Source organism: Equus asinus, chromosome 21, assembly GCF_041296235.1.
Source record: "Equus asinus isolate D_3611 breed Donkey chromosome 21, EquAss-T2T_v2, whole genome shotgun sequence".
Classification (NCBI taxonomy): Eukaryota; Metazoa; Chordata; class Mammalia; order Perissodactyla; family Equidae; genus Equus; species Equus asinus.
The window spans coordinates 96942634-96963876 of NC_091810.1; the positions used below are offsets into that span (position 1 = coordinate 96942634).

General features: G+C 43.7%; 1 long non-coding RNA gene across 1 annotated transcript in view; it reads right to left on the bottom strand.

Moving 5' to 3' along the window:
• Positions 1-479: 479 nt before the first annotated feature.
• LOC139041488 (uncharacterized) overlaps positions 480-21243 on the bottom strand; it is a 30091-nt gene continuing 9327 nt past the window's right edge. Inside the window, exons 3-4 of the long non-coding RNA XR_011496717.1 lie at positions 7386-7975; positions 480-1487 (exon numbers count right to left, since the gene is read on the bottom strand). This is a non-coding gene — a long non-coding RNA (uncharacterized lncRNA). The remainder of the gene's footprint in view (positions 1488-7385; positions 7976-21243) is intronic.

The window sequence follows — 21243 nt, forward strand, 5'->3', positions numbered from 1 at the left end:
ATGCGGGTTACTAAGGATTTTAAATGTCTTATTTTGTAGTTTTTTTCATGTTGTGTGTTTAAACTCATATTTTGAGTTTGTACTTATATACTGTTTTCGAGCTGAGCCATTTGACTTCCTTGGAGAACCTCAAGACAGCTTCTATCTTCATCCACGTTGTCCAGTGGAATCATGGTGATTTTCACCTCACTGGAAATACTAGGTTTTTAACCGAATTGATCTTGTTTCACAGACTAAGGTTATGTGGTAATTTAAATGTCTCTTTTATACATACTTCAGTACATTTTGCTGCGGATTCATTTCTCCCATCTACTTCCTAATCCTGGAGAGAAAAAAAATCAAGCCCAGGGTATTTCCATTCTAGAGGAGACGGAGTGCAGCCTTTTCACTTCTGATTCTGTTCCCCACTGAAACCAGGAGCCGCGTTTCAGAGACACCGTCGACCTCCGTGAGGCCAACCTCAGAAATCCATCAGGTTAAGCCCATTCCCCACTAAAAGGAACAAGGGCTTGATGCCTGTGCAGCAGCAGTGAAGGGACAGCACGAGCCAGCAACAGGCAGGGCTTGAAAAAAGACAAGAACATGTCTAAGGAACACAGAAGCCAGCCTGAGTGGGTCCCCTCAGGCCCATCGAGGGACATCTGGGCCCGAGAGAGAGGGGTGCATTCATGGAATGTCACTGAAGGAGACAGGAGTTCGTGGGGCCAAACTGATGTAAACAAACAAATAAATAAACGAGGATGAAAAGAAAGCTCTCTTCTACTGCCTGATAGACAGAGAAGGCTAATGGATAGATGAAATGGAGTTAGAAAATTACCATTTTGCAACCATTCCAGTGAAATTGATTCAAGCTAGAATGATCAATAGGCTAAATGTAGGGGAGGGAAGTTTGATGAGAAACAAGATATTTACATAGTCTCAAAATCTCTCTCCACAGATTACTTCATGATTATAAAAGGGAAAACAGTATACAGTGGAGAAACGGATAACTCTTAACCAAGTGGGTTAGCATTCATGTCACCATTAAGAGGCAAAGTCACATCCAGTGTCTGCAAATGAGAAACCATGAGAAAGACACATCGGTCGTGTTGTGATCCAACCCAGAATGGGTGATGGAGTCTAATCACGAGGACGCAACAGGGAAACCCGAGTCTTTTTTTTTTTTTTTAAAGATTTTATTTTTTCCTTTTTCTCCCCAAAGCCCCCGGTACATAGTTGTCTATTCTTCGTTGTGGGTTCTTCTAGTTGTGGCATGTGGGACGCTGCCTCAGCGTGGTCTGATGAGCAGTGCCATGTCCGCGCCCAGGATTCGAACCAACGAAACACTGGGCCGCCTGCAGCGGAGCGCGCGAACTTAACCACTCGGCCACGGGGCCAGCCCCGAAACCCGAGTCTTAATCAGTATATTCAATGAAATCACTGGCCTGTACTCCTCAGAAATGCCGCTGGCCTGAATGACAAGGGGGGGGCTAAGCAACTGCGCCAACCTAAAGGAGACGAAGAGGACACATCACAAAATGCAGAACGTCGCCCTAGACAAGACCCTGAGTTGGAAAACATCTGCGAAGTGTAGTCCTGGGAGACTGTGGACTTTCAAGTGTTGTGTCAACGCTGAGTGTCCTCAACCTGATGATCGTACTGTGAATACGTAAAAGAAAATCTTGTTCTTAGGAAATATAAACTCAAGTATTAAGGGATAAAGGGGCGTGATGTCTTCACCCTACTCTCACATGGGTCAGAAAAATGTCTATTTTAAAATGTGCAATATGTGTAAGATAGGTAGATGATAGAAGCTAGATGAGAGAGAAAGACAACGGTAAAATTTTGTAAATCTCAGTAAAGAGTAGTCTGGCGTTCTTTGTTCTGTTTTTGCAACTTTTTGTAAGTTTGAAATGACTTCACACACAAACTTAAAAGGAAACAACACGGAAGAGAAACAGTAAGCCTACTCATTTTTATAGAATGCTCCCTACAGCTCCATTACTTTGAAAAACAAAGAGGAACTGAGATGTGGAAGTCCCTAATTGAATTTTTTTAAATATTCATATCTTTTTATTTATTTATTTATTTATTTATTTTATGATGAGAAAGACTGGCCCTGAGCTAACATCTGTTGCCAGTCTTCTTTTTGTTTCCTCCCCAAAGCCCCAGTACATAGCTGCATATCCGAGTTGTAAGTCATTCCAGTTCTTCTGTGTGGGACACCACCACAGCATGGCTTGATGAGCAGTGTGTAGGTCTGTGCCCAGGATCCGAACTGACGAACCCTAGGCCGCTGAAGCAGGGCACAAGAACTTCACCACTCAGCCAAGGGGCCAGCCCCAGGATTTTTGAATCTACTTGAGAAGACTACATTAGCATATAAAACAATTAAATGAGTGAATCTTCTATAATTAAATAGTTATAACTGTATACAAGTGATGGAATAAACCATTACAAGTTAGGAATGCACATTTATTTATACCACGGATGTGATGGTACGAAACTACAGGGTTCTAACCTTTTTCCTGAAGTCATGTAGACTCAACTTATTATCTAGATTTATTATTCTTACTTTTTGGATATCTATCTATCTATGTAGCAGGAAAGCATTGCCCTAGGGCTCAGGACATTTGGTTTGGGGACCAATTCTGTCTTTTACGAGCTATTTGACTTTATCAAGTCAGTGAGTTGGTGTGGCCTTAGTTTCCTCACCTATGAAATGAGGAAGGTGAACTTGGGATTCTGCATGGATGGAAACTATGAGAACCGCTGAGAGCAGGATGCTGATGAGAGGAGCCGGGTTTATTAAATATGCTTTGATGATTTGCATAAGTAAATGGTCGAACGTCTACAGAAGCTACACACTTTGATGACAAAAACACGATTCTTTGCCCAAGTGCTTCTGTATCTTTAGTCTTCTTGGACATTCATGGCAAAGCTGCTGGGAGTCACAGAGGCTGTACATCATCAATCCAATTTTTCAAGAAACAAGATGGACCCTGAGAGGTGACCTTTATATCTGTAAACAGCATTAATATTTCTTTCTTGATCTATCCACTTCAGAAATTTGGATTTACTATCATATAATATGAGAAAATGAATGCCCCCCCCACATGCTTTCTTCCACCTCTGCTCCAGTTGCGTGTCCCAACTTTTGACGTTGTCAAGGTTTCTAGCACTTGTGTTGTTCTAATGGTTCATTAGTCTACATTTAGCCAATAGGTTGTGTCAAAAGAATTGGTCTTAAGTCAAAAGCTTTTTCACTATTATAATAATGTGAATATTGTTACTTAAGGCACAAAGCAGCATCATTAGACGCCTAAGAAGGAAGATATAACCTTCTGTTAATAGACCTAAGCTGGTTGGAGGAGAATATTCCAAGTGTAAAGGTCAAATTGATTCTTCTTTTTCAGTTTATTAAATATCACGCAATATTATAGTTTGTTTTATATTTAGCCTGTGATTTCTTCATACATCATATTAGTTATTTGAAATTCCTAATTAATTTCTTTTTCTTGTGGACAGTGTTAGGAGATGCTTTCATCTCATCAAAGATCATGTCATTTATTAATAATATTTCCTGCAGCAATATTTCTGCTTGAGGATGTGCCCTTCAGAGCCTTCTGATTTTCTGTCACTATTTGGACTGTTGATTTTCTAAGCTTGCTGAACAGCTTTCATCTAATAATTATTTTTCACAGATTTCTGAATCGAGTTCTCTGTTTTCCCTGGCTGCTGCGACCTTATTTTTCTTGGATTTCTTTTTCTTTCTGTTCTAGTACCTCCCCCAATATACATGGGAGATAAAATTTTCTAAGCTCTTGGATGTCTAAAAATGTCTCTTGGACTTGAAACACAATTTAGATAGGTATATAATTCTAGTTTCAGAAGAATTTCCCCTCAGAACTTTTCAAGCATTTTCCGTTATCTTCTAGCAACTGCTTTTGCTGGGGAGGAGACTGACACCAGTGATCCTCGTGTCTTTGCAGATCACCTGTTCTTCTCTCAGAAATCTGCTAGGCTCTCATCTTTGGACATAGTGAAGTTTCAGAAAAGGTACCTAGGTGTGGGTCCCTTTTTCTTCATGTGTCATTTGTGACCCCCTTAAGTTAAATCATTCATTTCATCAACAAAAATAGAGAGCGTTCCCACTACATACAGGACACTGCAACAGGGGCCTCAGCCCTCACAGGCGGGCCATTCAACTTCTTCACAGAAAACATCTTGAGTTCTGGCTTAGCTGGGGACCACTTCACCCTGCAGGTAGCTGTGGGAGCAGAGAATTGGGTGAAGATGGACTCGCATACTTTTTCTGTGGACATTAAACTAATACTCTTGATTTCTGCCTCAGTTCCCCTGGAACTCTTGCCAACTGCCAGCTTTGAAATTCCTGCTTTCTGATGAGTAATTTCTTACTTGTCAATGCTTTGGCTTCAGTTTATAACAATGAAATCTAACTTTCATTAGCTGTGGTGGGAAGTTCCTAGGTGTTTTGCAGAATCTGGCCAGTCCACACAACACTCTACGACTGTCTACAGTTTATAATGCGGAGACAGAGTGGCTCATGGTCACACAGCTTCCCGCTGGCCGGGCTGACACTTGAATCCAGATGGTCTGTGACACCATCCTCCACACATCTTGGAGAAATATACAGAAATCTTGCATTCTCTGATACTGGGATTTGCTATAAGCTTATTTCATTTCATATTTTTGTTTTGTTTTTTTTTTTGTTTTTGCTGAGGAAGACCAGCCCTGAGCCAACATCTGTGCCAGTCTTTCTCTATTTTGTATGTGGGCTGCCTCCACAGCATGGCTGGTGAGTGGAGCAGGTCTGCATCTGGGATCAGAACCCGAGAACCTGGGCCGCCAAAGCCTAGTGAGTGGAAATTTAATCACTCGGCCACGGGGCTGAGCCCTCATTGCATATTTTTTAAAACAGGTATTTCAGTGGAATGTGAGGTGGGAAGGCTGAGAAAAAATGTAGGTGTTCTGTCTGCAACCTTTACCTGGAATATCTCCCCACCTCCTGAGTGCTAAGTACACAAACCCCCGTGGCCACATCCAGCTGCTCCTGCTGACTTTATGCAGCCCCACCTGGCACACGATGATAGCCAGAGGCTCACTTCAGAGGTGAGATGGCTGTGGTGACGCTCTCCCACGGCTTTACCACTTCCTACTAGAGCCACAGGAACAAACTCTTGCTGGTAGAACCTGAGGATGCAGATGCACTTCCTCACTCCCGCCAGGCTCAGGGCTCCAGCTGATCGGGCTGGTCTAGGGCTGGGGCCGAAGGAGGGAGGGAGTGAGCAATGCGACTCCTGTGGGCAGCTGGCTTGGCTCCTGCTCCCTGAGAATTACCAGATGTCTCCAGTGTGTCATGAGTTCCTCGGGCTTTCTATGGATAACGTTGTATTTAATTTTTACAATGACCCTGTAGCAAACGTATTATTATGCCCATTTTATAGATTACGACACCGAGGTCTAGAGAGCTTGAAGAATTTGCCCAAGTTTGCACAGGTGGTATGTTCATCTGGCTTTAAAGCTCGTGTCAGTTCCACTCTGCCAAGTTGTCTCTGGACTCCCGGGGGCGGGAAGGGCGGTATTTGGAATGGAGCTTCTTGAGTCTGCTCACCCTCCCTCCTTCTCTCTCGATACACTCACAGACACGTGCACACACACACACACGAATTAACTAATTCAACGGGTACTAAGTGAGCAGTGATGTACTGGGTATTTGGCAGTGTCGAGGGTTGGATCCACTCCCTTCCGTGAGTCCCACCAGCCTCTCCAGCACACAGCGATGTAACTCTCTAACGGCTGGGGATCCGGTGTGGACTCCATGCTGTGGGGGGCTGCCTGTGGATCAGGTCTGGAGGGCCTGCAGAAGACGACTTTGTGGAAGAACAGCTCCTTCCCCGCTGCCCCTGGGCCTGCAGCTCCTACTCTGGAAGGTGATTGCCTTGAGCTGAGATGTTTTGCCAAGGTAAGAAGCAAGCCACCTTGTTTGGAGTCCTTGTCACTTTAGTGTGAATTAAATTTATGGGATTTCTCCAAAATGATAGTGTAGCAGACCACAAAATGGTCACAAATTACTTATGCCCTTGTATGCACCTCCCCTCACAAGGGGATTTTTGCCGTGTCTCCCATTAAAAGGTTGAGTTTATTTCTTTATCCTTTGAACCTGGGCTTGGCCAGCTAACTTCCTGTGGCCAATGGGACATTAGAAAATGTGGCCCCAAGGCTTGAAGAGTGCTTGCAGGGGCTGGCCCCGTGGCCGAGTGGTTAAGTTTGTGCTCTGTTTCAGCGGCCCAGGGTTTCGCTGGTTCGGATCCTGGGCGCGGACATGGCACTGCTCATCAAGCCATGCTCAGGTGGAGTCCTGCACAGCACAACCAGAAGGACCTACAACTAGAATATACAACTATGTACTGAGGGGCTTCAGGGAGAAGAAGAAAAAAACAAAAAACAAAAAAAGATTGGCAACAGATGTTAGTTCAGGGACAATCTTAAAAAAAAAGAAAAGTGCTTGCAATAAAAGTGCTTGCAATAGGGGTTGCCTTCTCTTGCTGCTGAGACCCCCCCACCCACCCACCCCCCACCGCTTGAGGAGGAAGGACCATGTGAGAAAGACCTTCAGCATCCCTGCTGTCCTGGCTGTAGCCTTGGGCATGAGAGGGAGGCCATTTTAGATCACTCAGCCCCAAATAAGCTGGCCTGATCCAGAAGATCACTAGCCAGATCAGTCACAAAATGGTGAGCCATTATGAATGGTGCTTTTACGTCAAACCTTATGGTGTTTTGTTATGGGGCAAAAGCTAACTGATATAGATAGATAGATAGATAGATAGATAGATAGATAGATAGATAGATGATAGATATAGATACATAGATCGATTCATAGATAGATGATAGATGATAGAGATAGATAGATAGTAGATGATAGATATAGATAGATAGATAGATGATAGATATAGATAGATGGATAGATGATAGATATAGATAGATACATACACAGATAGATGATAGATAGAGATAGACAGATAGAGATAGATAGATGATAGATATAGATACATAGACAGATTCATAGATAGATGATAGAGATAGATAGATAGATGATAGATATATGATAGATAGATATAGATAGATAGATATAGATAGATAGATAGATGATAGATATAATAGATAGATAGATGATAGACATAGATAGATAGATGATAGATATAGCTAGCTAGCTAGCTAGATAGATAGATACAGCTTGATAGCTAGACAGATGGTAGATAGTTGAGGTAGCTGAGGAAGGGAGAGGGAAGGAGCAAGGGAAAGCCACTGAAGGTCCCGGTGAAGGCGGGCCCCCTGAGAGAGTAGAGGCAGGAGAGCAGGAAGGGAATATGTCAAGAACAAACCTCGCTCTTCCTCACGGGTGATCTTTTTATAGCTCCGAGAAGAAACCTTTAGAACACGAGCACTTTCCCTCAGCGTCAGGGTTCTGCTGCAATTTGAACAATCCAAAAGTAATCTGACACTCTTGTTTGCTTTTTACTTAATAGTCCCGCAGAGATAAATAATTTCTCAGTAGCTTCATTAGGTTTCATCTGGCCCACAACTCTGAGTCTAAATGCAGCCATTATCTGAAACAGTAACATCACAGGGGAAGTCGACTCAATTTGTTCTGTCAAACTCCTGCCTCCTTGTTTTAACTCCCACCGTGTTACAGAACACCAGACCTGATGTTCTGGTTCAGCGTCACACCCTCGGTCTGACAGCAGGCTTCCTGCCCGCTCCCCTCGAATATGGTGCTCTCCAGCTCTTCTGTGGTGTGAATCATCCTCTTTGCAGGCTGGTTGATTGGATGGATGCCTGTTGTCTTCAGAGACTTGAAGCTTTCTGAGGACAGGGACCCTGGCTCACCTGTTTATTCTTTCATTAATTTATTCATGCAGGGAGGGGTCATTGTGTACTCATGGTTCACCCCTGCTTTCCAGGATCCTATTGTCTAAGCAGAAGAGAAAAAACACAAATCAGTTTTTAAAAACGTGTTAACCTTGAGTATTTACAGCATGTCGTGTGAGCACAGGGAAGAAACAGAAAGAATTGCCTTGACTCGTGCACCTGTGTCCTGACTCAGCCTCCTGCTTCTGCACTTGACCCATAAAACCCGATGTGCACTCAACACCAGAGGGACTTATTAAAACACATTAGATTATATCAATTCTCTGCTTTAAATTTTCTCTTTAAGCTTACTTGCTGGTCTTACAAAACCAGTGGGATCTGGCGGCTGCCTTCTCTCTGACTGCATCTCAGTCATGCTGGTTCCTCTCAGTTCTTTAGAAACTCAGGCTCACTCTCTAGCTTAGCGTCTTGGGACTAGTGGCTCCTAGGTCTGCATGACTGGCTGCCTCTTGTCATCCAGGGCTCAACTTAGGCGGCTGCATCCCTGACACTGATGTAACCACATTGTCACCCAATATCATATGTCCCCGAATAACACCGACCATACGTTAGCGCCTGCCTCCTTCTTCCCTCCTGCCTCCTCCATTCTTCTTTTTCTTTCTTAACTTTCTCTCTCTCTCTGCACTAGAATGAAAGCTTCACCAGAACAGTGACCTTACTCCCCTCCCCACCCCACGCCCCTGTCTGCCCCATAACAGGTGCTCAGTAAATGCTCCTTGAGTGTTTGAACAGATGGATAGAATTCTGAATGCTGGAGGATTCGAAGGTACTCACTGGGTGCACTAGAGGGGGAAATGGCCTTTCAGACAGAGAAAACAGCACCTTATTTAAGACACAAAACTCTGAACAAGTGCATTAGAAGTATTTTGGTATGGCTGGAACATGGGTGTGAATTGAGCCTATAGAGAGCAGAAAAATAAAAGGAGGTGAGAACTGAAGGGTTTTATATATCTGTATATATACATAACCCCCTATAAGTGGTTTTTCAGCCTGACACCTAGTGTCTTCCCTGACACACCGGAAGGCAGACTTCTGCCTCCCTCTGACCTTGCTGCCCTGCAGGAAGCGAGGGAAGCAGCCTTGACAAAGGATACTGGCATGTTTGGTTTACTGTAACAACTCATTTCAGAGTGTTGACTTTTGCAGCAATAATTCTTTTATAGTTTAATGAATGAATTGGAAATATATTACTGAACTTGGCCAAATACGGGAAACATATATATCACCATTTTGTGTCATCTATTCATTTGACTCTTAGAACCAATCGCTGCAAGTGGCAGCTTCATTTATGATATTTTTTGTTTTTTGAGGTTATTTGTTTGTTATTTGTGAGGTTTAAAAGCAACTTTGGGAGACGGTGAAGAGGCCTTCATTCACCTTGGGAGCCTCCCCGTCTGTAAGACGGGAGCAGCAATAAGGCTTCTCTCCAGGGCAGCTGTGTGTCTGAAATGACTTCAAGAGTGGGAAGCACTTAGAGCAGTCCTTGGCATAATTGTGAGGCTTTGTCATCATTGCAATCATTTGCTGTTCTCAGGGAGAGGAAAGTGGTGTAACATTATTGAAGAAATTTTATAACGGGTTCAAAAATGCACTGTGAGAGCATTTACATCTTGCTGGAGACATGTTCTGCCGTCTTGCCATCGTGGAGGCCTCACTTGATAATGCTGATCAGTGTCATTTCTTGCGTGATGTAAGGGAGGACCACTCAACTGAATTGTGTGAAGCCCACTGCTTTCATGTTTAAAAGCAACAGGAAAGCCAGACGCCAGGGAGATACTGGGTGAAGGTGAGAAGAGAAATCTCAACAGAAGGAGTATTCTCTGGGAGGAAGAGCATGCTCTGCCTGCGTGGGGTCCTGCCGTCCTCACCCATCGAGAGAGCCCACTGCAGGGGCCCGGTCGCTGTCTGTCACTCCGGCCCTTCTCAGCAAGACCCTGGGCTAGTTGCGGCCTGTGGTTCTGCAACTCAGCTGGTCGGAAGGAAGGGTGGACCCGCTTGAGACTTCCTGTCCCGCTGTGAGTCACTGATACCGGCGCTCTGCTCGCACTCCGCCTGCCACCCGGAGGGGCGCGCTGCAGAAGCCGGCCCTGGCCGCGGCTCGGAGTCACCGCCCGGACAGTGACCCAGCGCCGGCTGCGCGGCTTCTGGGGCGCTCCCCTCCCCGCGGGAGCAAGAAACCCGCTGCGAGGGCGGCCCTCCACCACCGCTTGTGAGAAGACGACGACGAAGCCCGTGAGAAAGCACCCCCGCCCGTCGCCTGTGTGCACGGCTGGCAGGAGACGCACCCTGGAGACAGGCGGAGGCTCCAGGTCACCGTGGGCGCCTCGCGCACCTGCTCCCCGTCCGGCCCCTGCCCCGCGTTGCAAACGCACCGAAGGGGTTTGGGGATTCCTGTAAGCGCCTTGTAAATAAACATTTTAAAAAGCAATTCTTGCTTGTGGAGTATAATGTGAAGGGGATCAATCTTCGTAGAGAAAGTCTGTCAAGAAAGAATGATAACAGCTATATGATCCAAGTTCTAAGCCTGCTGGGAGGATCAATAGTAATAATAATAATAATTAATATGAGGCACTTGTTTTAGATTCCATATGATACTTTGTATACATTATTGCTCATCCCCACAACAACCCCCACAAGCCCTCCGCTCTACCAGCTGCCGTGAAATGGGATGACGGTTGTGACAGTGCTTTGAAAATCTTCCTCAGCAAGAAAAAACTAAAATAAAAATATTTCTATATAAAGGTAAAATTATAATTGACATTAATAAAAATTCTTGGGATGACATTTTACTTAGTTTACGAAGAATGCAGGCCTTGGAATTACACACTACTAGGTTCAAGTACCATTTTTGCCCCATTATATCTGTAGGATGATTGCATTCTATCTCTGGGCCTCAGTTTCCTCCCGGTAAAATAGGAGCAATAACAGCCAGCTCTTAGGACTGTGGCATTCACAAGTATTGTGTGTAAAGATACCATGACTCTGTTTGACACATAGTAGGGTCACCACAAATATGGACTCCCTTTTCTTTTCCGTTTTTCCTGGAGATGATAGAACCAAGACAGAGCTCTTTAGCATCATTAGTTAGGTATTTGATCATTTTTCAGAGTGCCTGCAGAATTTTTGCGGCAGAGGAAAGACAGGAAGGAGAATGAGGAATAACAGAGTATTATGGATGAAGGAGCCTGCTGCCTGCGAGGAAGAGTCTGTTCTCACAAAGCATATTCGAAAGCCACTGTTTGTATGAGAGACTTGAAAAAAAAGTTGTGAAGGAAGAGAAATGATTAAAAATGCATTTTCTTTTCCTTAACATCGTCTGATCATAACGATGCAACTTGGTTCTAGGGCTTTGGAAGGGAGGGTGCAAGGAACCCACTTGTGACAGGAAGGAATGTAAGCTGCTGGCCATTAAGAGGCTGCCTCAGCAAACTAGAAACCTGGCCTCTTCCACTGCGTGAATTCAGGAGACGAGAGACATGATATTGTATGGTGGTGGCTGCAATCCACGAGAACAGACGTTTTCAATATTTTATTTTGTTCACACAATTAAACTTTTTCTTTTATCCATGAAAGCTGGGTCAGCTCTCAAAATGATAATTATTTTATTAAACAAACAGTTCCTTTTCTCAGTCTCTCCCAAACTTTACGCTTCAGAGTAGAAAACAACAGTAGTACCTTTTTATCTCCATACAGGTTATTTTCAATACGCTTCATGACATTCTCTACTTTTCACAGAAAAGTTTATGAATGTGGAGTTTGTTCATGCGTTTAAAAGACTGTTTGTGCTGGAGAAAGAGTCTTGAGAGCCATCACGACAGACGTGCACAGCACCCTGGGACCTGCCTGGAGCACCACAGCTCTCGGATCCTGTACGCTTTGTAGAGACCGGGGCACCCTGTTACTGTGCGAGGCCTGAAGACAGCGATTAAGTGACATTCTTTCCCCACAAGTTTGGAAGCTGAAAACACGCAGTTCTAATTATATCTGCACAACTGAAAATAAAGTATACTTTGCAAGGGAAAGACACAAAGATGAGAATAAACAGTCTTAAATAATAATAAACTTTTATTACAAAGTCTTCATTTTATTTCACAGTCTCTGCTAACAAAATTCTGCTCCGTCAGCATGGACCACCTTTGCTCCTGGAATGGCTCCAGCTATGGGTGGTAAATAGAAAATCATCTGACAAATTGAGTACCCGGCCCTGATAATCATCTCGTTTATTCTGGTTTCAGGGCTGAGAGAGTTGTACTGTGCTATGGCAGTTGATATTTATTGAGTAAATATTTGATAAAGAGTTTAAAAGGCGTTATCCAGAAATATGAGTCCACGTCTTGAGAAAGGATCGAGAGGGATAAAATGAGTGGAATGTACTGCCTCCTCTTTTAGGAGCAGTTTGTTAGATCTCTGTAGGCACCAAGTTTAACTAATGGCAACAGTGTTGGCTGTAGCTTTCATTATTCATGGATGTCCTGAGGATCAGCATAGAAGCATTTTAATGCTACTAATATTGCTAAGCTTAACATGAGTTTTTCAATCACAAAAGGGGATTTGCTTCTTGTTTAGTTCCTTATGATAGAATTATTCTTAGACTAAAATATAAGCTGAGCATATCTTTTTTTCATCTTTTGGTTATTTGGTATCCCTGAGCCACACAGGGTAGGACCCACATCTGAGGAACAGACACTTGGTGGTGAGTCACATGGGGAAGAAGCTTGAGTGTTTCTCTGGACAAAGCGATGACGTCAACCGGGCGACCTCATCCTTCCCTCCTCCTCCCCTTCATCTTCCACTTGTTATGTAAACTGATTCTAAAGAGGCTTGTCATTTTCCAAATAATTATGTTTAACACAAGAAGCAACAAACCTTTTTTCTTCTACTGGTTTTCATTATAAAATTAGAAATATTCTCTTTAAGTTTCCAAGTACTCAGAGTTGAAGCTTGTGTTGAAGGAGTTCAGGTGGCAGCATGGGCCGTAACTGACCTGGAACTACTTGGAGAATTGGGGTTCCCACTTCCATCCTGAACCCAGAATCTCCTTCTACTATTAACTGTTCAGCCCCAAAGTCCATCTCCCCTTCCAGAATGAACCCTCTCTTCACTCACAAATGTTCAAGTTTGCTGCCTGGCTTCCGACTGCACAGGTACAGTCTTGATCCAAATGGGCCTGTTGTGCTTCCCTACAGAGCCACCTTGGGTTGGGGCAGTGTTTCTCAAACTTCAGTGTGCGTCAGGACCACTTGGTAAGCTCATTAGCACAGCTCGCTGGACCCCACCCTGGAGTTTCAGATTCAGCAGGTCTGGGGAGTGGCTGGGATGCAGCATTTCTAACAAGTTCTCAGGTGAAGCCGATGATGCTGGCAGTCTGGGGACCCCCTTGAGAACCACCGGGAGGCCAAAGAGCCTGTGATTGAAGCTAGGAAATCTTGCCTTCATCTACTTTCATAACTTCTGTCCACAGAAACGCTCCTGGGTGGCCTCTTGTTTCCTCATTTGTAAGACAAAAGGGGTTGAATTGGTAAACTCTTGCTCAGTACTTCTGCATGATTTTTCTGTCCACCTCACCTGAGAATTTACAGCACAAACCCATCAGTAAAAAAGCCTCATTCCAACAGCATTTCAAGTTGCGGACCTCTCCTCTGACAGCATAGCCTCGTCTCACGAAAATGTTGGGGGCAGGGTTAGGAAAAGCACTTCAGTTATTTCTGAATATGAAATAGAATACTTTACCATCCAATTCTTAGATCAGAGCCTCCCAGGTGACGTGCATGAAGGCTGACAGGAACAGCGAGATACCGGTCCCCTTGGTCCTGCGGCATCAGAGCCCCCAGGCAGTCCGTCCGGGAAAGTCTTCCTTGACCCCAGCAAGCTGTCCACATATCGTGATTTTCTGTGGTCCCTGATATGACAGGGTTTGGGGAGTACGGTTAGGTTAAGTAAAATGACTTTGTTCCTTCACCTCCTCTGTAGATCTGACATTCTTCATATCAAATTTATTTAGGAATGAGGGCAGCTATATGAAAAATCTGATTGTGGTATGCTAATTTATTCTTTTAAATGTTAGCTGAAACACTGCCACCATTCTTGATGCATTTTACTTTGATACAGGAATTTGAGAGGTTGTGGAAGAGATGATTTGATTTTCCCGAAGCCACCTGGGCATGAGTTCTCCAGGCCAACACTGCAGCTTTCTTGTTGTATTCTCCAGCTGCACACTGAGCTTTACACGGTACGTGACAAGGAAGAGAAGCACGGTGATTGACAAGAAGCGAAGGCTCCTGTGCATGTGTGCACACGTGCAGTGGCTGTAATTTGAGGATGGAGAGTAGGGAAGAAGGATGCTGAGGTCCCTGGGTGGGACTTTCAAATTTTCTGAAAGTGTAGGCAATACTGCTACCTGGATCTGTGTCTTCACTGGAAACCCCATACAACTGGATAGAGGCGGATATATCCTACTGTGTCCTCAGAGACCAGAATGGCACTTGGAGCAAGATGGCTGCTCGGAACATGGCTTCAGGTTGCTTGGTAAAGCCTTAAGAAGGAGCCTGGGAGCCTACTCTCTGCGAGCCTGTGTTATTTCCCCTGCATGAAGGAGGCATAAAATGGAAAATGGACCAGAAGGAAGCACTGGACTCCACACACTGAGCTGACTTATTATTCCCACCAGTTCTCCTGCCCCATCAACTTGTTCCAACTCATTTTCTAGGTAGTCTAACTCCTGATTGTTTTTAGAAAGACAGCATTCTGTTATCTTGATTACTAATTGGCCTTCAAATATTTGTCACCCTCTTTTTTGTATAGTAAATTTCCACAGCCTTTCTGCTTGCTAAAGCACTAATTTACGGCTTACAAAATCATTTAAGCTGACTCATGAGCTCCCAGGAGAGCTGCTCTCCATCACCAATTGCATCCTCCGCTGTGAAAAACTGTGGCAAAGCTCTGTAGAATTTTACATTGGAGCCAAATGGCTCTCACATGACCATAAATAAAATTAATTCATACACACCTATTTTTATGGGAGTACCAAACTGATTTTTACCTCCAGTTATTCAATCACTTTTAGCAGAGGGAAAGCAAGTGACAACATTGTAATCAGTCCTTGCAAAAAATAGACCAAGTCTGGAAGATATTCAAGGCTGCCCGCAGGCTCTGAGCTGGGGTACAGAATCACTTCCTGGAGCTCGACTCTGTTTTATACTTCTCCTTCAAACTTCGTTTCTCAGTTTATCACTTATCACTGATAATTTTCTGTTTGACTATGGTTGGGCAAGATTTTGAAATGGCCAACCATGTATTATTTTCATTTAAAGTTGCTTCGGGCTTAAAGGCGTCTGAAGATCACTGATCTTTAACAGAATCTTCCAGATGTACATTCCAACAGATATGGAATTCCTTTCTTTTATCATGCACATCTGCTTTACATAAGGTGCCTTCTCCTGGCACTGAGAGAGACAACCATCTATTCATAATTTGCCTATTTCTACTCTGCTGAATATTGTCCTGGTTTTCTACTGTTATTCTGTAGATTCTGTATGTTCTATATTGTCTACTGTATATTCTGTTATATAAGAATATTCCCACTGTTTTTCTCTTGAGTATTAAAAACAGGTGTAATGATATAAGACAGCTCTGTGCTAAGGGACACTGCCACCATCAACACCATCATCCCTAAAGCTTCACCTTGTCACCTCATAGTATTCCATCTAGTTCACGTCTATCTACCTTTCAGCAGGATTTCCAACTCCTAGGACAGGAATCCTGGTGGGCGTCTAATGGAGTACTGAGCATCACGTGGCTATCCAATAAACAATTGTTGAGTTGTGTTGAATTGAATTAAAAATTTCCATATTCCTGGTTCTAATCAAGGCAGCAACTGAACCTTCCAGTGCTCTCTACAGTCTGAGAACTATCATCAAAAGTAAGGATTATCAGATGAAGGAAGATTCTTGGGAAGGAAAAACCAAAGACCAATGCAAAATAGTTCAAATAAGTTTAGAAGAGAAATAAATCCCCTTTAACCTAGTCCCGTCCCTGCAGCAGAAAGGGGATGTTTGGTAAAAGTTACAACACACATGCTCTGTGGTGACTGTCACATGTACCAGCAGGATAGAGCAAAACAACTTTTTTTTAAGCCTGAAGTTCTAATAAAAGAGTTCTGTGTTTGTTATTTGTTTGATTTTTTGATTAGTAAGCTTGTGTGTAAATAATGAGAAGTACTTCTCCAAGTCCATGACTAATTCGTAAATATTAATGCAGTGCTCAGGCACTAGATTTTGCTGCACATTCTCTTCCCTGTGAGTGTCATGTGCAGGAAGCAGAACAGAGAACAGAGTCTTCTGATGACTTTCATACCATCACATGGGCATCCTTGGGTACCATGCGCTTGGCCTCCGTATTCTACATCTGTGACCTCAGATTCCTCTCCACCAGCCCTTGGCTGGCTTCTGGTTTTTAAAACCTACTTTTGAATCTCTTGTTTTTTACAATACTATTATAAAATCTTTTACTTTATACATTTTTTCCATCTTTCTCAGTGTCTAGTGGAGTAATGGGCATCTTGTGGGTTTCCAATAAACAATTGTTGAATCATGCTGAATTGAATTTAGAATTTAACAGGAATTTTAAAATACTACTCTCTCTTTTCAGGATGAAAATTTTGCATGGAATCTATGGAATAACACTTTGATTGAATAATTGTTATAAACTAGATATTACAAAATATTACAAAAATTCTCAAGAAAAATAGCAATTTAACCAAAACTGGGCATTGCATACAAATACAGTCAGACCTTGGCTAATTCCTACAACATATTTGTCTTATAGCTTTTATAAAGATGTATCTGTAAAGGCACTAACCACATTCTTTAAAAAGTATGTGTTTGGAATTCTTCATTGTGTAAGAATGCTTATGTAGGACCACATGGGATTCTTTTCTGTTTGTTACCTTGGCTTTTGAAAAAGTAAACTTAATTTTTCAAATTATTTTGTGGCAATTACATGGTACGTGCTATACATTGGCCCCAGAGGCAGCCTTACCTGTAAAATTGCTCTAGTGACATATTAATGTCTCGGCACCACCCCATCTCCAGTTTAAGGGATACTCTGTAATAACGAATTTTCATCCTTCGTAATACAGATTTTCTTCTCGTGTAGATGGTGGTACTTTGAATGAACATAAGTGTATACAAAAGATCAAGAGGAAATGAAATTATACCCATATGAAAGGTACTTCTCTTTCAGTTACAAAAATTAGATTATAAAGTAAAGATGGTGGTTTTAGTTTTCTAAGGCTGAGTTCTCCCTCTTGTAATCTCGTTGGCCTTTGTTCAACAAAATGGAAACGTAAATGAGTCTTTGTTGTTTAATTATACGAAAACATATTTTACAATCCATTTAACAGGTCAGCATTGTCATCAGCAAAGTTAGAACATTTTGGAGGACAGTCCTTGTGACTAGGAGTTGGGACTGTTGAGCAAAACTGAGCTGGGAGCAGGCACGTTTTGCTGTGCTCATAGATCTGATCAGCTACCACTTTTCATATGCAGAAGAACCTAAAGCAGTGATTCTAAACCATGGTCTGAGGACCATCTGGAAGCTTGTAAATTATGCAGATTCCCAGGCTCCACAAGGACCTCAGAATCAAAACCTCTGGGCATGGGGCCTGGACATCTACACTTAAGTATCCCAAGTGACGATGCTCATCAGATTTGAAAGCCACTAACTGTAGGCTCACATGTAATAATTTAAAAATATACACCTCATCTTTTGGGGAAAAACAAAGATTAGTTTGGTCAAACTTATCTTTTGGTTTTATATTTTAAAATGCCTCTCCACTCAGTCTAAATCTCATAGAATTTTAGACCTAGGTATGATTAGAATTCTTTGGTTACAAGCAACAGAATCTAACTCTGAATGAGTTAAGCTAAAATAAAATTTATTGCAATTTATAGGGAAGCTCATAAACCAAAAATAAACCTGAAGACTCAGTGTGAGGAAGAGGTGGGACCAGAGTCACTCCACATGCAGAGCAGGAAGGACCTACAGTACTCGGTTCCCCTGTCAATTTATTCAAATTTCAAATTATGTTTAAAAAGTGTAGGCTCTGCCTAGCATGGGAGGGTGTGTTCCTGTATCTTGGCTAGGGAAGCAGTGTAACTTAGGGGCCCTTTCCAGAACTCTCTCCGGTGACTGAGGGGTCTCTCTCAAAGCAGAATAGCAGTAAGATGCAAGAATGGAGAAGGATTTCTGTGCATTCGAAAATGACAGGTTCACCACAAGGCAGGAAACTTGAGAATACCAAAGGCAAAGTCCTCCTTTTATTCAGAAGTCAACTAATTCCTGAGCGTTAGTCAGCAAAGACTTATTACACACCTTGTACTTCCAATCAGATGCTATGTTAGGTGTTAGGGAAATAACAGTGAAGTTACTGGAGGTCGGGAGCAAGAAATTAAGGCAAACGGTGGGTGGGCTAGTTTAGGTAGAATATGTTCATAATAGAACTCTGATCAGAGCTAAGCAGGGAGGAGCCTGCTTATCTGAACCAGAGGCCTTTTCTATTTATTATTTATTGGGGTTTTTTTTGGTGAGGAAGATTGGCCCTGAGCTAACGTCTGTGCCAATCTTCCTCTAGTTTTTGTATGTGGGATGCCATCACAGCATGGTCTGACTAGGGGTGTGTAGGCCTGGATCTGAATCCGTGAACCCAGGCTGCCGAAGAGGAGAGAGCAATCCCAACCATTATACCACCGGCCCAAGATGCCTTTTTCTTTAAATAGGCTATCATTTCAGTTAACTAAGGACAGCCTGGGAACACTGCTTTGCTGGCTGAGTCTTCTTCTTGGGCTAAAGGAATGGATAGGGGGTCCTGCGATTTGTTTGGTAGTCAATTAGTTATTGGGTGAATAAAATTATCTGACGACCAGTTTTTCTCCCTGTTAAGTAGGCCACTAGTCTCCCTGAAATTATATCGTGTTCTAGTATATTATGTTACTTTACATTTTGTATTTGAACAGACCGGATCACTTCAGCCAGCTTTTACTGAGCACCTAACATGCACCAGCTCCTGCGGACAACACCATTGCTCCAGCGCTCAGGGAGCTCACACTCATCTTCAGGGAGCAGCTTCCTTTAGAGATAACGGGCTTCATAATAACTTATCACAGGTTCCACAATTTGCCCTCTTGGCTTTGCAAGGACGTCCCGCCAAGAACACTCCAGCCCCCGTTTATGCATCTAATGAATATGGACGCATCCTTCGTGCTTGGAATCAGAAGACCCTGGGTAGTCTTCTCTGCCTTGCCCTGGAATGTCAGTCTCCTGTGGCATTTGTGCCCATGCTTCCATCTGAGGTTGCTCACCTCTGGGAGCCCAGAGCCTCCTTAGACAAGGCCTTAGACACGGTTTCACCACCATTTATTCTCTAAGGACACTCAGAGCCGTGTCTGCGGCTCAGAATGTCTGTCCGTTTCTGGATTTACACAGCCTGCTGCACACGCGGGATTTCCACATCTCGTGTCACTGATCATTCCTCACCTGTTTCCTCCTCCTCCACTTCTCAGTCTGGCTGAAGGGACTGCCTTTGATCTTGCTTTCCAAGACGGACACACCTGGACTCTCCTGTGACTCCTCCCCCTCCTCTTCCTCGTGAATTCAGAATTCAAGCTTTGCAGTTCCTTGCATCTTAATTTCTCTCTGCTCCACCCACTCTTTGACACCCCCCCCCCACCCCCCAGCCACAGCCTGAGCTCAGACCACCATGATTTTTTTTAGAAGAATTGTAGTAGCTTCTAAATTACAGCCGCCTTCCCCTGGTCCAGCCCCCGCAAATCCATCTTCCGGAGAGGGAGCAGGAATCGACTTTACCAAACCAAGCCTATTTCTCTCACCTCCTTTAAAAGCATTTCAAAAGCTCCCTGTGATATTAAGGACAAACTTCAAGCTTCTCCACAGATGTAAAAAGCTCTTCATTGTCCCTTCCCATCCGTATACCCTCCCGTCAGAGTCTAGCTCCCAGGCAGGCCCAGTGCAGCCAGGACTGTTGACGCCCCCACCCGCTCCCACCCCATTCCAGGGTCTTCTCACTTTCAGAGACTGACTCCCAACTGTCTGAGGTCTTTCTCCTCCAACGTCTTCAACCAACAAATGACAAAAGTGGATGCGTAAATAGATACTCCAACTTCTTCACCCTCTTGTTAGATAGCTCCGGGCCTGCTTTGCATCAGCTCCCGGAGTTCCCCGTGTTGGGGGTTTCCATTGCCCCACAGTGGTGACAGGCTTGAGGCAGTAGCCTTTGTGGCTGCCTCTCTTTCCCACAGCCCTCCCAGAGCTTCCTGGGACCACCTCACCCTTACACAGAATCCTTGTCTCTACCTCTGAGTTTGAGGGAGCTGAGTAAGACATCCAACATGTGTCATTTGTTTCAACTGAAAAAAGAATTCCATTTTATTATTTTTTTTTTTTTGAGGAAGATTAGCCTTGAGCTAACATCCGCTGCCAATCCTCCTCTTTTCGCTCAGGAAGACTGGTCCTGAGCTAACATCCGTGCCCATCTTCCTCTACTTTATATGTGGGACGCCTGCCATAGCATGGTTTGCCAAGCAGTGCACAGGTCCAGCCCCTCCATTTCTTTCTTGAATGTTTACTCATGTTTCCTCTGCCTGGAATGATTCTGGCTCCCACCTCCCTTATCTAGCTGTTTCACTAATTTCTTACAATTTTGCCCTAGCACCACTTCTTAAAGGGAAGCTTTTCTTCACACTGGAAGCTCTGCCTCATGGTCCCCAGCACACCTGTGTCATGGCAGACACCATCGTCCTCGTCTGTCTGGTTCTCTTCATCGAATGTGGTCTCCTTCCAGGTGGAGACCAACACTTATTTTTTGAATGTTCAGTCCGGCCCTAAAAGTAGAAGGGAAGACATGGGGGCCAGCCCATGGTGTAGTGGTTAAGTTCACGTGCTCTGCTTCAGTGGCCTGGTGTTCATGGGTTCAGATCCCAGGCACAGACCTATACCATTCATCAGCCATGCTGTGGCAGCAACCCACATACAAAATAGAGAAGGACTGGCACAGATGCTAGCTCAGCAACAATCTTCCTCAAGCAAAAAGAGGAAGATTGGCAACAGATGTTAGCTTAGGGCCAATCTTCCTCACCAAAAAAAAAGAAGAAGAAGAGAAGACAGCATTGATGAAGCTCACTAAATTTTTGCTTGAATGATTGCTAGCTTCTCAGTGGTCATACCAGCAGAACACTGAATGAGTCCATCTGGCCTTAAAGAGAGGGAGGTTGGCAACAGGTATTAGCTCAATGTGAA